General features: G+C 39.6%; 1 pseudogene; it reads right to left on the bottom strand.

Annotated features, from left to right (window-relative positions):
* Positions 1-3,269: 3,269 nt before the first annotated feature.
* LOC120442354 lies at positions 3,270-6,208 on the bottom strand (annotated as a pseudogene).
* Between the last annotated feature and the right edge of the window lie 9,373 nt (positions 6,209-15,581).

Here is a 15,581-nt window from a genome sequence, read left to right as displayed (position 1 = left end):
TCATGTGGTCCGCTATTCTTCTCTCCCTCTCTTAAAGGTGTGCATGCAGAAGACCCATATGGTCACGATGCATTGTATTTTAATTTGTTATATATGCTTTAGGTATATTTGAGTATTTTAGCAGTTTGATTTGTTAATGAGATTTGTTGTGATGTTGCACCTCCGTCACCTAGAGGCCCCGCTGAGGAGAGCTATGCATGCAGAAGCCTAGTGCACATGAAGTTGCTGTAATGAGTTTATTTTTTTTTTTTTGAACAGTTTTGGGAAAATAAACCCACCCCAGCTGGGAAAGCGAGAGATGACTCCTCTCATCATTCGCACAACACAACGCAGAGAACATGGCAATCAGAGTTTCAGGCCAGACCGGCTACAAAAGCATATACTCAAATGATTTATTTAGTCGTTTTATATATAAAATAAAAATTCTTAAAACCCCTCATACAGATTTTGGTCTTTGTTTTTTAAAACACAAAAAATACTCTGTCCATGAAGTCAGAATAAACAAACCAATCCCCAACTGTTGTTACAGCCAGCCTGCAAGAACAGTTGCAGGGAGTGGTCGTGTTCTCCTCCTGGCAGATTTGCCCACTTGCTTCTTGGTGGAGCCTATGTGCCCTCGAAGTACATATGAGGAGAGTGATTGAAAGCCTATTTGTTTAATATGTGGCATGTGGTATTGTGCGACTTTAAAAAAATAAATGATTATAATGGAAAGCAGCTTTCACAATTTCATTTTACTATGGTCATGCAAGAGAAGTTACTCTGGTGTTACTTCACTGATATCTTTATTGTTGAATATTCTTTTTCATTTATATTAAGTTGTGATTTCAATTCTATGGTCATTTAGATTCTATAATAGAATCTAATAGAAAGACTGAAGTCCTTGTATGCGCTCCTGACAGACATGTACCTAATTATGAAGCTGTTGGTCCTCTTTCCACATTTGTGAAATCGTCTATCATTAACCTAGGGGTAATTTTTGAACCGGCTCTCAATTTGGATGTTCACATCAAATCTCTGGTTCGGTCCTGCTTTTATCATTTAAGAAACATTTCTAAATTGAGCCCTATTGTAACTCGCACTGAACTGGAGATTGTTGTCTATGCATTCATTTCATCACAATTGGACTACTGTAATTCCCTATTTACACGTCTAAGCAAGGGCTCCCTGGAGCGTCTGCAGATTGTCCAAAACGCTGCAGCAAGGCTTCTGACCAAAACATCTAAGTACTCTCATGTGACACCGATGCTAATACAGCTGCATTGGCTCCCCATCGAATTCAGAGTCCATTTTAAGATTCTGGTTCTGGCCTTTAGAGCTCTTCGTGGACAAGCACCAGCCTACATCATTGAACTTTACAGCCCTATGTCCCCAGCAGGTCTCTGAGGTCATGTGATCAGGGCCTCCTTGTTATTCAGCATACAAGGCTGAGAACTAAAGGAGACAGAGCTTTTCCCCTGTGGCCCCCGGACTGTGGAACTCTCTCCCACTGAGCTTAAGATCGGTGGACTCAGTAGCCTCTTTTAAAAACAACTAAAAACACATCTTTTAGAATTGCATTTTGTTAACCTCTGTCTGTTTTGTTTTATACTTTGTCATCCTGTGTGAAGCACTTTGTGATCTTTTATCTAGAAAGGTGCTATAAAATAAAATTTTACTTAATTTACTTACTTACTTATAATAATTTCTCTAGAAACACTAGTTAGAAAAACAAATGGTTAATCATTACTATCTACTCTCTCCATACATGCAGAGCTCCTGTTAGATGTGTTAAATGTGTTTCCAGACGTCCCTGTTACTTTTCCTCTGTACAAGTGATTCATCCTGATTAGTCAAAATCAGTGTTATGACTATGATACGTATGTCATAACCACAAACCCTTCTGTAACCTAATGGCATAACCTGAAATGAGCCTCCCTCCATATGCAGTTACATGTTGTCATGAATCCTGCCAATGGTACTTGCATAGGCTCTACTTTGGTTCACTGCAAAAGCATAATTCAGGGATTACACTTAAATGTTTCACCATCTCAATAACAGTGTTGTGGTAGTTACTCAAAAAAAGTCATATAATTGTTGGGTTTTTCTCTGCATGTATTATTGTAGGTCTACTTTACAATATAAAGCACCTTGAGGCAACTGTTTTTGTGATTTGGTGCTGTTCAAATACAATTGAATTGAATTGAGACTCTAGTATTTTATGAATCTGTTACTTAGTATTATTAGTAGATGCATGTAAACTTGTGCAGTTTATGAAGGTAGGCATGGTAGTGAAACGAAAGAAATAAGAAATTATTTTTTCAAATATATGCATTTTAAAATTTTATGTGATGAAAATGATGTTTAAAATCTGTCATACGGAATAACATATTTTATCATTTTTAATAGTAGAAATACTATGTGTCCATAAAGTCATAACAAAAACTTCACACACAAAGTTCACAACTTTTGTTGTTTTGGTTTTTTTGGCCATGTGTTGTGTAAAAAATATATGAAGAGAGTGTTTGGATATCTGAAGAATAGCTTGCACTGCATTATATGACTTAAGAAAATATACCAGGCAGCATTTTCAGTTTCAGTTTAATATGGTCATACAAAACCTATATCAGTATGAACAAAAAATTATATTATAATTTATAATTAATTTATAGCCGTATTTTCGCTTTTATTTATACTTACTTGCAGTATTCTGAGTTCCAATAAAGTTAATAGCATAATTTCAATATAGTCCAATATATACCTCTATAATGTGTGTTAGTCTTTAAATCACAAACTTGCCCACTTGTTTGTGGATTTAGGTTGTTCTTTGAAATGCACACCTACACATACAATATTAGTGCGCTCCTTAATTTCCTGAGAACATAAAATAATTTAGATTTTATAATTTTACTAACAGTGATGCTGCCACTGTGACACTGATTAAAGTTGATGTAACATCTACATGTTAAGGGGTTACTCCAACAAAATACAAGTGAGGACAATTTCTTTGATCACAGAAAAATCTGAATTTACTGATTTTCGGATTCATATTTTAAACTTTTTTTTTTAAATAATTTTGATTTACAGTGACAAATACATAGTATTTTTAACAGTGAAGACTGATATGAAGACTGGTGCATTAGTCTTTTATTAAGACTAATGTCTGTGTCTTAAGATGCAGTATTCTGAAAATACTTTTCAGCTTTAAAAAACTGAATGTAAAAGGTTTTAAAAAACCTTTTACATCAGATAGCAGAGGACACTGCAGAAATTCAAGTCTAAATTCTTTTTTAATATTTTGTGGCAATTTTAGATGTAACTCGAGTTTTCAGCAATCTCTTTAATGACTCTTTGATCTCCTGAGATCAAAGAGAACATAGATAATCGGGTTTAACATGGGAGGCAATACAGTGGTAATCGAAAGGCTTATGATTCTAGCATTTGGATGTATTACGTTCCCAAAGATGTACACAAATGTAATAGGAAGGAAATAAATTGCCACTAATGAAAGGTGACCTGTGCAGGTTTTAAAAGCTTTCATTCTTTCTCTATTTGTAGAAATTTTTGACAAAAAATAACCAATACAGCAATAACTTCCTACGATAAATGCCAGTGGAAACCCAAGAATTAGAATTGGTGCCAAACCAGCAATTCCACGATTGTGGGTGACATCATTGCAGCCAAGACGATACATAGGACCGTGATCACAGAAATAGCTCTGGATAACGACAGACTTACAAAAAGAGAGTCTTGTGAGAAGGCCAACTGCAACGAGTATAAGAGTTACGGCAAAAAGCCAGAAAAAAGCGATCAGAGATCAAATGAGCTTGTGGCTCACTCTCATTTGATAGTGCAGAGGGTACATGATAGCCATGACTCTGTCAAATGACAATACAACCAGATTAAAAGCCTGCATCGCATAAAAAGTAAAGCTGAAAAACATGAAAGTCATGCAGTCATTGTATGAAATATAATAATGGTCTAACAGAAAAATGTCAAGAACTTTTGGCATCAAAGAAGAGGTACTTAATAGGCAGTGTTGGTCAAGTTACTTGAAAAAAGTAATCAGTTACTAATTACTGATTACTTCCTCCAAAAAGTAATCCCGTTACTTTACTGATTACTTATTTTCAAAAGTAATTAATTACTTAGTTACTTAGTTACTTTTTAAAAACACAATTTACAACCTGAATAGGGGATAAAGCGATAGATCTTTCAGCCCAATTCTATTTTTTCTGCATAATCCATCATACAAAATGTAATCAAATGGAAAAGTCTCTTCTTAAAACTTGTTTTATTAGTTTTAATCTTTTAACTTTATGCATCAAGCAAAAATTAAATTATATGCAACATTCTCTGACTGGAAGAAATTTGTTTAACATTTAAACCTATTTTCTGCACATTCCAGCACATAAAATAAATATTTTTTGTGTTTACACTCACTCTTTCAAATAGATGCAAGTAAAACACAGCAGAAAATAAATAAAGTCAAAGACTAGTTGCTCTATTTTCACCTGTAAAGCAGGACTGGGGTAGGCGGAGGTTTGCCCTGGTGCAAGTGTGCCACAGCGGTCAGTTGAAGACTCCGCGAGTTTCTCTGTGAATTTCCCATTACAGTCGTAGCGCACTCGGTGCTTGCTTGGAAGTTTAAGGGGGTTTTTTCACTGTAAAAAGAAGTTTTCTTCCCAGGCACAACGGACACTAATGTTTTTGTCACTTTTTATGGAATCAAACTCAAAATAAGGTCAGTAGTGATGGTAAATTTGTTTCTTTTTACTGAATCGAGTTTTAATGAGTCACTCACCAAAGTGAATCGGGTTTTTTGAGTCATTTGACCAGAGAGTGCAAAAAATGTACATTTTCACTCAAACTTTATTTTTTTTCTCTTTTAATGTAAATCCTACTGCTAAAATGAGTGATTATTAAAGAAAACAACTATTTTATATAGCCAAAAAGTGCAAAAGAATTTCTAAAAGGAACATTTCTTTTGTTTATTTTTATTTTATTAGTATTTTCCTTACATGTGTCAAATATATATTTTCTCATCTAAATATCCACTGAGCTGTGAGCCAGGGGGCGGTAGTGCGCCTTAACATTGGTTGCCAACGAAGAAGAAGAAGAAGTAGCTGCGAGCCAGGAGGGAGGGGGTGACTGAGTGAGTGAGTGATTCGTTCGCTCTATGATTCAGCACAGGAGGGAGGGGGTTAGCGAGTCATGAGTGATTCGCTCGCTCTATGATTCAGCACAGGAGGGAGGGGGTGAGTGATTCCTGAGTGATTTGCTTACACTACGATTCAGCACAGGAGGGAGGGAGTTAGTGAGTCATGAGTGATTTGCTTCCCCTACGATTCAGCGGCAGCGCAGGAATGGAGGGGGTGAGTAGCTCAAATGTGCTGTTAGCATGTTAGCAGAGCGTTGCTACTGTGAACCGAGGAGCTATTGTCTTGATGTGAGCTTCTACTCAGGTTTTTCTTCCAGTTCAGAGCAGAAATGTTTTTGTTAAGATACTGGATGTTGTGTTTTTCTTCACAATTTGAATTATAAGCTAGATATATTTCTACTAGTGAAATTAGTTTGCTAACAGCAATAGGGATGAGTCAGTGAGTCAGTTGCGCTTGTGAATCATGATTCACGAGTCAGTAAAGTGATTCTCGAGTATTGAACGATTCGTTCATGATTCGCGCATCACTAAAGGTCAGTACATCCACGCTTTAAACGCTGCATGCTCATACTCTCTCCTGCACTCGATATATTATCCATTGTTGATCTGCAGACAGCTGTTGTCACGAACGTCGCTGTCATGAGACATTCTTGCAAAAAACGCAGTAACGCAGTGTTCCTACGGGAAAGTAACGGTAATCTAATGACCATTTTTGCAATGGTAATCCCTTACATTACTCGTTACTTGAAAAAAGTAATCGGATTACAGTAACTGCCCATCTCTGTTAACAGGTCTGTAAATGCAAGGTTAAAAACAGCAATATATTTAGGACTTCTCAAGGTATGATCCAATGTTATTACAGTCATCACTAATGTGTTTCCCACAACTTCAAGAACGTAAATAAAACACAGAAAGACAAAATAATATCTAATGTTAGGGTTAGGGTATGCCAATAAAACCACTTATTATAAAATATGCAGGTCGCACAAAGGTGATATTGTTCTCCATAGCTGAGTTAATAAATGCCATGTAAAGTAGTGATGGGATTTCCGGCTCTTTTTAGAGAACCGGCTCTTTCGGCTGGGCTCACTAAAAAGTGTCGGCTCTTTCGGCTCCGAACCGGCTCTTCAGGTTGTTTTGTTGCTTTAATTAATTTATTATTAACAATAATATAAAATTATGCACAAAAGGAATTACTAATGTAAAAAAAAAAAGTGGTTTTATTTATATATGTTTATATATAAATATATGCGGTGGCCCCTAGAGACAAAGCACGTACAAACTCCAAAAAGCACGTACAAATTCCAAAGCACGTACAAACTCCAAAGCATGTGCAAACTCATTTCTAGGGTTAACTGACCTTCCAAAACAGAGCTACCTAGATCACTTAAATTACACAATTGAAAGCATATATGTATTGTTTGTGTATTTATACACAAGCACTCATATATATTCAAATAATTTAAAAAAAATTTTCATTTACCTGTTACTACTGTTAGGATGCCTGGGTCGTTGACCCAGGGCTTTTGAGTTTATTATATTATTTATCATTTCTAGTCTTTGGTTTCTTTGTTAGAGTTATGTCTTATGGTTTATGTCTCTGTGTTCTCTAGTTGCTGTCTCCCTGTGTCCAGTCAGCCTGTGTCTGTAGTTCAGTCTGTGTTATGATTCCTGTTTTATTTTGAAGGTCTATGTCTGATGTTAATGTGTCTAGTTTTGCTTCCCCTGTTTCGTTAGGTCTGATTTGCCCCAGCTGTGTTTCCCTCCTGTTGCCCATTTCCTGATTGCTCCCTCTATGTATTTAAGCCCTGTGTTTCAGTTTTGTCATTGTCGCGATCTACCCTTATCTTGCTGTGTGTTCTGTCTACGTAAGTGTATTTTGTATTCTTAGTTTTGTTACACTTTTGAGTTCAGCATTAAAGCTGTTTTGAGTTCACGTCTGTCTCCGTAGTCTGCACTTTGGGTCCTTTTCCTGTCTGCACACAGCCTACACCTAACAGCTTTTTGCGTTTAGAATGTCGCGTAAGGTTAATGAGAGCGCAAACACCTCTCAGCCGAACTTGCGGCCTGCTGCTAACACTGCATCCCCGCCTCGTGGTAAAACTTCGCCACTGCCTGGGTCGCCTGACACGCTGCTCGTCGATACGGAGAAGTTCACGAAGGCTGAACTCCTCTCTGAACTTCATGAAGAAATTTCAGCACTGTTTAAAAAGGAACTGATGGCAGCGTTTGCAGAGAATCTCATGTCTATCAGGTCCGACATACAGCAACTAAAAACGGACCTTTCCTCAGACATAACGACCAGGCGGCAGGAATTCGCTGGCCTCAGAAGCACAGTTACGGAGATGGAGCAGTCTCTCTCTACATGCACGGATGATATTGTCCACCTCCAAGCCAAAGTGAATGCGATGTGAAAGGAGTTGGCCAAATTAGAGAATAAATGCGAGGATTTGGAGTCCAGGTCTCGCCGCAATAATATACGCATTGTTGGTGTGCCAGAGGAGAACATCCTGTCTGCTACACGTGTCCGTGCTGTTGATGGAGGCATTTCAGCTTGGGAAGGAGCCGCTTGTAGACAGAGCCCACCGAACCTAACACCGATGAACGTCCTATGGTTGTGAAGCTGCACTATTACGCAGACTGTGCTAGGATTCTCCAGAAGGCCAGGGAGCTGCAGAGGGTACAGATAAATAATATGACCATTTCTGTGTTCCCCGACCACACCGCTAGCGCGGGCCCATGCGGCTTTCAATGAGGTCCGTCGGCAGCTTTGGAGTCCGATTTGGGATCCTCTATCCGGCAAGGCTACGGATCACTTATCAAGGAATGCAGCGTGACTTCGTCTCGCCAGAAGAGGCCAAGGAATATATTAAGACAATAACCACTCGATAAAAACATAGCGGGACAATGTTTATTTTTTTATTTGTTTGAAATAGCAAATGATCCAAATCCAAACATCATTGTGGTAAGGTAAGTTTGTTACTCTGCCAAACACTTGTTTTGTTTTACCTGTCTAATAGTAAAATATAATTGTGTTATTTTTATTTTATTTGTGCCTTTTTAATTTATTCAGAAATGACTCTGTTGGAGCTTTAGTTTGACACGGTTCGTTTTGTAGTCGGGAGCGTTTTTGTTCAGATTGATCCGGGTGGGAGCGTGGACTGCCGTCTCCATCGTTTTGGGATGGGGGCTTTTGCTGTGCAGGAGGGAGGCGGCACGGTGTGTTTGACGTGTTATTATTATTTTTATTCTGAAGCTGTACTTCTGTTGTTGTGGTTTTGGTTTGTGTGTTTGTGTGAATGTGTTTTTCCCACTTGTTCTTTCTTTGGGGGTGAAGAAATAAGTATTTTCTCTTTTATCTTTCTGCAATGATCAGCACTTCAGGTCAGTCCTTAGGTAATAGTGGTATTAGATTTTTAACTTGGAATGTCAAAGGTATGAATAGCCCAATTAAACGATCTAAAATATTCTCGCATCTTAAATGTCTAAAGAGTGATGTAATGTTTTTGCAAGAGACCCATTTGCGAAATAGGGATCATCTTAGGCTCAGGTGCCCATGGGTGGGACATACATTCCATTCAATGTTTAATTCAAAAGCCAGGGGGTGGCGATCTTAATAAACAGAAGGGTACAGTTTACAGCCTCTGAGATTAAAGCTGACAAAAACGGGAGATATTTGGTTGTTGTAGGCACCGTGTACAATGTACCAATGTTTCAGAATGGTTTTGTAGATCCCTGGAGGTTTTCTAACCCTACTACCAGAGCGTACTCTCTCTTTTCTCAGGTACATCAGTCCTTTTCGCGGATTGATTATTTTTTTTGTGGACGGTTCCCTTATTCCAAAAGTACTGTCATCTACATATCATCCAATTGTCATTTCCGATCACGCACCACTTAGCGTTGACATCAAGCTCATAGCCCAGTCCTCTTTTTCCTCACCCTGGAGATTTAACTCTTTGTTGTTTTCGGATGAGGGATTTGTTACCTTTATCAAATCCTCAATTGATGAATTTATGGTGTTTAACGACAGCGATACTGTTACGAGGTCATTGCTTTGGGAATCTCTTAAAGCATATGTGCATGGGCAAATAATTTCTTTCTCTGCCCATTCACTAAAAACCACAAAGCCAAACTTTCAAACTTTGACTACACAAATTTGTGACATAGATGGACAGGTTGTAGCCAGTCCCACTCCTGATTTGCATAAAAGACGACTTGACTTGCAGACCGAATTTGATTTACTTTCTACGGCAGATGCTGAACACCTTTACTGCCGATGCTGCGTGCGACTTATTATGAACATGGTGATAAGCCCAGAAGGCTTTTGGCCCATCAGTTATAACGTCAGGCCTGTTCTCGATTAATTTCTCAAATTAAAGATGCGGCAGGCAACTTGGTCTCTGATTCAAAGGAAGTAAATGAGGTGTTTAAGAAGTATTATTCCTCCCTATATGAATCTGAATCTGCTGCTGATGCCTCTGAGGTGGATTCTTTTTTTAATGGTCTTACAATGCCCACTGTCGATCCTGTTATAGCTGAACAATTAGATGCCCCTTTTAGGTTGGATGAAATTGTGCATGCAATCAAGGCCATGCACAATAGTAAGGCACCAGGACCTGACGGGTTCTCAGTTGAATTTTTTTAAAACATTTATAGACAAGTTAGCCCCACTACTTCTTTCAGTGTATAATGAATCTTTTGAACATGGTCTATTGCCCCCTACATTGTCTCAAGCACTAATTACTGTTCTTTTAAAGAAGGGTAAGGATCCTACGTCTTGCACCTCATATAGGCCTATTTCACTGCTGAATGTGGATGTTAAAGTCTTGGCTAAAATTTTAGCAGTTCACCTTGAAAAGGTTCTTCCTACTATTATTTCAGATGAACAGAATGGCTTTATTAAAGGCCGCCAGCTGTTCTTTAATGTTCGCATGCTTTTGAATGTCATTCTTTCCCAACACTCGACCACTAATCCAGAAGTAGTTATCTCACATGACGCTGAGAAAGCTTTCGATCGTGTAGAGTGGAGCTTTCTCTTTGCGGTCTTGCAAAGATTTGGTTTCAAGGACAGATTCATTTCATGGATTCGACTGTTGTACAAGGCACCCCAAGCCAGTGTCTATACAAATGGTGTTTCCTCTGGCTATTTCTCATTGTCATGTGGTACACGAGACAGGTTGCCCCTGTCCCCCCTACTTTTGCTATTGTAATTGAATCCCTATCTATAGCTTTGAAGGCCCTTCCTCATTTTCATGGTATTTCCCGGTCAGGCCTTGACTTAAAATTGTCTTTATATGCAGATGACCTGCTTCTATATGTTTCTGATACCATCGATTGTGTCTCTATTAAACAAGTTCGACTCTCTGTCAGGTTACAAAATAAATCTTCTTAAAAGTGAATGTTTCCCCATAAAGTCTTTAAGTCTTAAACTTAAACAATCTGACATTCCTTTTAGACTTAGCCCTGCCGGCTTTAAATATTTGGGAGTTAACGTAACTCGTACTTTGTCTTCTTTATACTCTTCCAATTTCTCCCCTTTAATCACTCAAATTCAATCAGATTTTCAGAGATGGAATTCGCTACCTTTGTCCCTAATTGGTCGGATCAATGCTGTAAAGATGAACATTTTGCCTCGATTGTTATTTCTGTTTCAGAGTATTCCTATATTTTTACCTAAAGCTTTCTTCAAAAAGTTAGACCAGCTAGTTATATCGTTTTTGTGGGGAGGGAAACATCCCAGGGTGAGGAAATCATTATTACAGAGACTGACGTTTGATGGTGGTCTTGCCTTGCCTAACTTTTTATTTTACTATTGGCTTGAATCTCAAGAATTGCTGTGGTGTAAACTGGAGCGCCTGTCGTGCACTTCCTCATCCTTAGAAGCTTTATTGTTCTCTCCACTACCACTTAAGCCTTCTCATTTCACAAAAAAAACCCTGTGGTACAGTCTAGTCTAAGGATTTGGTCACAATTCAGGAGTCATTTTAAGTACATCTCTGCATCAGTGCACATGCCCATCACACAGAACCATCTGTTTACTCCTGGTCTCATTGATGGGCGGACCTACCGTGCCTAAACATATAGTGAGGGTGTGCTGGGAATGTCTAGCAGAGGCCCCAGTCCGTGAGATCTTTAATGCACACCTCCAGCAGAGCTTCAACAGCATTCCAAGGGAGACTGGGGACATTGTGCACGAATGGACAATGACAATGCTGCCCTTTGTCACCGATTAAAAAACTATCCGGGCTAGTAGCCTCAGGGTCTTGTTCACGAGTGACGGGAGAAGGTAGCGGAAGATTGACAGACGGATTGGTGCTGCGGTTGCAGTGATGCAGATGTTGCAGCGGTCTGTTGTGGTGAAGAGGGAGCTGAGTGTAAAAGCAAAGCTCTCAATTTACCGGTCGACCTACGTCCCTACCCTCAACTATGGTCACGAGTTGTGGTTGGTGACTGGAGGAAGCCCATTTCCACCGCTTGTATTTGCGATCTCATTCTTTCAAAGGGTGGCTGGCCTCTCCCTTAGAGATAGGGTGAGAAGTTCAGTCATCCGAGAGGGGCTCAGAGTGTAGCCGCTGCTCCTCCACATCGAAAGGAGCCAGTTGAGATGGTTTGGGCATCTGACAAAGATGCCTCCTGGGTGAGGTGTGGAATGCCTTGGTGTCCCCCCAGATCAGCTGGAGGAGGGGGCTGGGGAGTGGGAGGTCTGGGCTTCTCTGCTTAGACTGCTGCCCCCGCGACCCAGCAAGAGATAAGGGGAAGAAGATGGATGGATGGATGGATGGATGGAACTTGCTACTCTGTATGTCTCACTTCATAAGAGAATTTTTAATTTCAGAACAGAAAAATTAGTTTTGTCGCTGATTCATTTTTTAACTCTCAGAGTAATCCAGTAAGCTCGATCAAATTTGGGTATAAAGATTTGAATTTTTTTATTTGCTTAATAAATAATTAAATTCTAAAACATTTCTAATTTTTTTTTTTATGACTTTAATACTTTAATATTTTTTTAAGCAACGTATCTTAAAAGTAGAAATATGTGTTCAGGAAAAGAGAATCATTTGGTAATATAAAAGTATTTGGTTGAATTATAATTCTTTCTAACATTATTTTACAAATTCCTCCCCCTCCTGACCCTCGGGCCTGACCTGTCATGCTTTCAGGTGTAGGTGTTTGGCAGGCAGAGTTGTGGACCTAAAAAATGCAGGACTCAGGAACATAGAACTGAAGTAAAAATCCCAACTGTATTGCTGGAAAAACAGGCAACAAAAAAAAAAAATCCAAAACCAAAAAACAGGGAGCAAACGAGCCCAAACAACAAAACACAGTTCAGAGGGTTGACCTGGGGCCTGTTCTTCGTACCTCGCTTACTACATCCAAGATCAAATGACACATCCAAGATCAAATCATCGCGCTAACTTTGAGCTCGCTAATCCGGTTCTCCGAACACACCTGTTGTTGACGATTAGTATAGCTGGATGAAGTAATCTGAGATCACTGGGTGGCTTAAAAGGGGCTATGCATCGATAGTAGAAACATTGATCGGCAACCCTGTGATTGGTCGGCGAAGATGTCGAAGGAGTGCGCTCAGTATTTCACGGCAGCAGACCAAGAACTCTTGATTGAGGGATATCAGGAGTTTCAGAGTTTAATCAAAACGCAGGGGAACACTGCAAAGGCTGCAAAAGCAAGGAGAGAGGGCTGGCAGAAAGTTGCTGACAAATTAAACTCGTAAGTGATCCATGATATTACATTATATCCTCTTTCACATTAGAGCCACAACAGGACCCACTAGAACATGGGAAAAAGTAAAAGTGAAATATAAAAATATTCCACAGAATGGTAATATTTATCACTTATATTGCTTTTAGTCTATGACAAGAGACCCTGAAATAATCTGTTTGTTTGTTTATAACAGCAACCAAGAAAAGGGCAGAGCAAATAAAGACAGGTGGTGGTCCTGCACCCCTCGTCACACCCCTTTTTGTACTGTGACATTTATTGACATTGTGGTTTTTTTTTGTGTGTAGTTTGACATAACACTCCATCACTTTTACCTGTTCCCATGCAAGGGTGAGTGAAGCATGCACAGTAAGTCGGGAGTAAGTATATACAGTACAGTAAGTATATATATATATATATATGTAGTGAGTAAAAGCCACCGAGTGTTCGCTAAGGGCCTCTATACTACTTGTGCAAACTTTCAGGCCCAAAGCTCTCACAGGAACGAGCCCAGAATGAACGGGACAAGAGGGTCAATATCAGTCAGATATGTTAAAATTTATTATTTTAAAAGAAAACAAAGGATTTGCAAAAGGACTAAAACATCAAAATGGAAAAGGTCACTAACGACCACAAGATAGTCTTATTGGTGCAACCTGCCCGCAATGCAACTATCACCTGAGGGCTTGCTCTACCCCGGTGGTCCCAGATGCCCGTTACTTTAAAAGAAACAAATCCACCCCAAATAAATACGAGCCCAACAGAACACTTATCGCATGCACTAAGTGTTGTAGTCCAGGCAATGATTGGTGGCACTAAAATCACTCTTAATAAAAATTGTTCACTGCAAATCCACACGGAGCACCTCTAAAAGACCTAATTACCCTAAGGTAAGAGCCCAGCTCAGGGGTTGCACGTTGCCCGACTAATATTGCACCAGCCCGTTGAAAATAAAAACAAACCGGCATAAAAAACAGTTTTAAAAGGTGACCCTACTAAAACCAAAAACACAACAAAAGAGGAGGAGGAAAAACAGTGACAAATTCACATGTGCAGCCTGTCCTCCAGCAGACAACTATGTTTGCTGCACACCTGGCTTATCTTGGCTTGTCTTCTAAAAATCACTACTCGAACCTCTGCTGTAGAGGTTTAAAACAACTGTTTGTGTAGCAGACAATTAAAACTTCTCAGGCTCTTCACCTACTCACAACCATTGTTCACAGCCGCTTGTCAGTGGGAATGAAGAGCACCTGCTGCTACTTCCTCTTTTATATCCTCCATTGGGTCCCCTGGGTCCTAAAGCCTTCCCCATTACATATATATGTATATGTATAGAGAGAGAGAGAGAGAGAGAGAGAGAGAGAGAGAGAGAGAGAAAGTAAATAATACCTCACGGAGAATCGATATCTCTATGAGCACACCGTCGCGCTGAGCTAAAGGATCCTGTCTATCCCGTAATATCCGCTAAATTCTGTAAACTCTCCTTATCAATCTTGCACCTTCCTTGCTCGCGTACAAAGCGGACAGGACATGGCTGCGACAGACTTCCCAAATCCACCTTCGCTTTTATAGCCGTGGTCTGTCATCTTGATTGCACGTAGTAATTTACTATTACTACTCTAAAATATGAATTACATCTGACATGATCTACTACATGTAATAGAATGATTAATAGTACATTTCCCTTTTTTTCGGAAATGACCTGTATGTATCTGTATGAAATCAATAAAAGAATCAAATACATTATCTTTAGTTACATTGATAATATTTATTTATGGTAAAACAGTGGCGAAATATCGCTCTTGCTTTCATATAACTGCAGCGGACATACCTGAGAGGCCGTGATCTAATCCTGTTTACATAAAGTAAACCTGCTCCCGAGCAGGTTTACGCTTACGGATCTGTTGCTATGACAGCAAGCCCCAGATGACCTTCGGAGAACCGAACGATCCAAGATCACGCGAAATCGTCAACATTCAAATCCGGCTAACTTACTTAGCGAGGTACAAAGAACAGGCCCCTGGCCTCAGCAACAACAACAAAACAAAACAAACAACAAAAACAGCAACACTGTGTCCGCACAGTATCGATACAGTTTGGGGAATGTGCTGAAACGCTTCACGAGGCCTTATCTACCCATCACTACTGGGAAACTATAACATAGTACACAGAGAAACACACAGCCATGAATGAGGGAGAACGCGACACAGAACTGAGGGAGACGCAGACATAAATACACAGAGGGTTAACGAGGGAAGTGGGAGCGCAAGGGGAACACAGGTGACACTGATAATCATAACAAGACACGGCAGGAGTGAACGCAACACTGACAGGAGACTGTCAAAGTAAAACAGGAAGTACACAGAGGTGCAGACGGGAGGAGAGAGTGAGAGCACGGGGAGAGCACAGACATAAAACATGGAATAAAACACAAGGAGAGGAGACGAGGACTCACCGATACACAGATGGGCACACAGGGGGTAAAGTCACATGGGGAAATCAAATAAGGAACATCTTAACAGAACCACCTAGAAACCAAGGCATAAATAAAGAACAAAATACAAAACACACGAAAACTAAGAATAGTTTGGTCCAGGATCATGACAGGTTGAGCTTGCTTGACGTTTCTAGCTTTCTTTCAGTTTGGTCAGATCTTCACATTTTATTACAAAATTGGTCAGACTTTTGTTAAAATGGTATTTGCAGTAATATATATACATTT

Source organism: Oreochromis aureus, linkage group 10 (assembly GCF_013358895.1).
Source record: "Oreochromis aureus strain Israel breed Guangdong linkage group 10, ZZ_aureus, whole genome shotgun sequence".
Taxonomy (NCBI): Eukaryota; Metazoa; Chordata; class Actinopteri; order Cichliformes; family Cichlidae; genus Oreochromis; species Oreochromis aureus.
The sequence above is the reverse complement of the archived record's forward strand: the minus strand, read 5'-3'. Positions and strand labels throughout refer to the sequence as shown.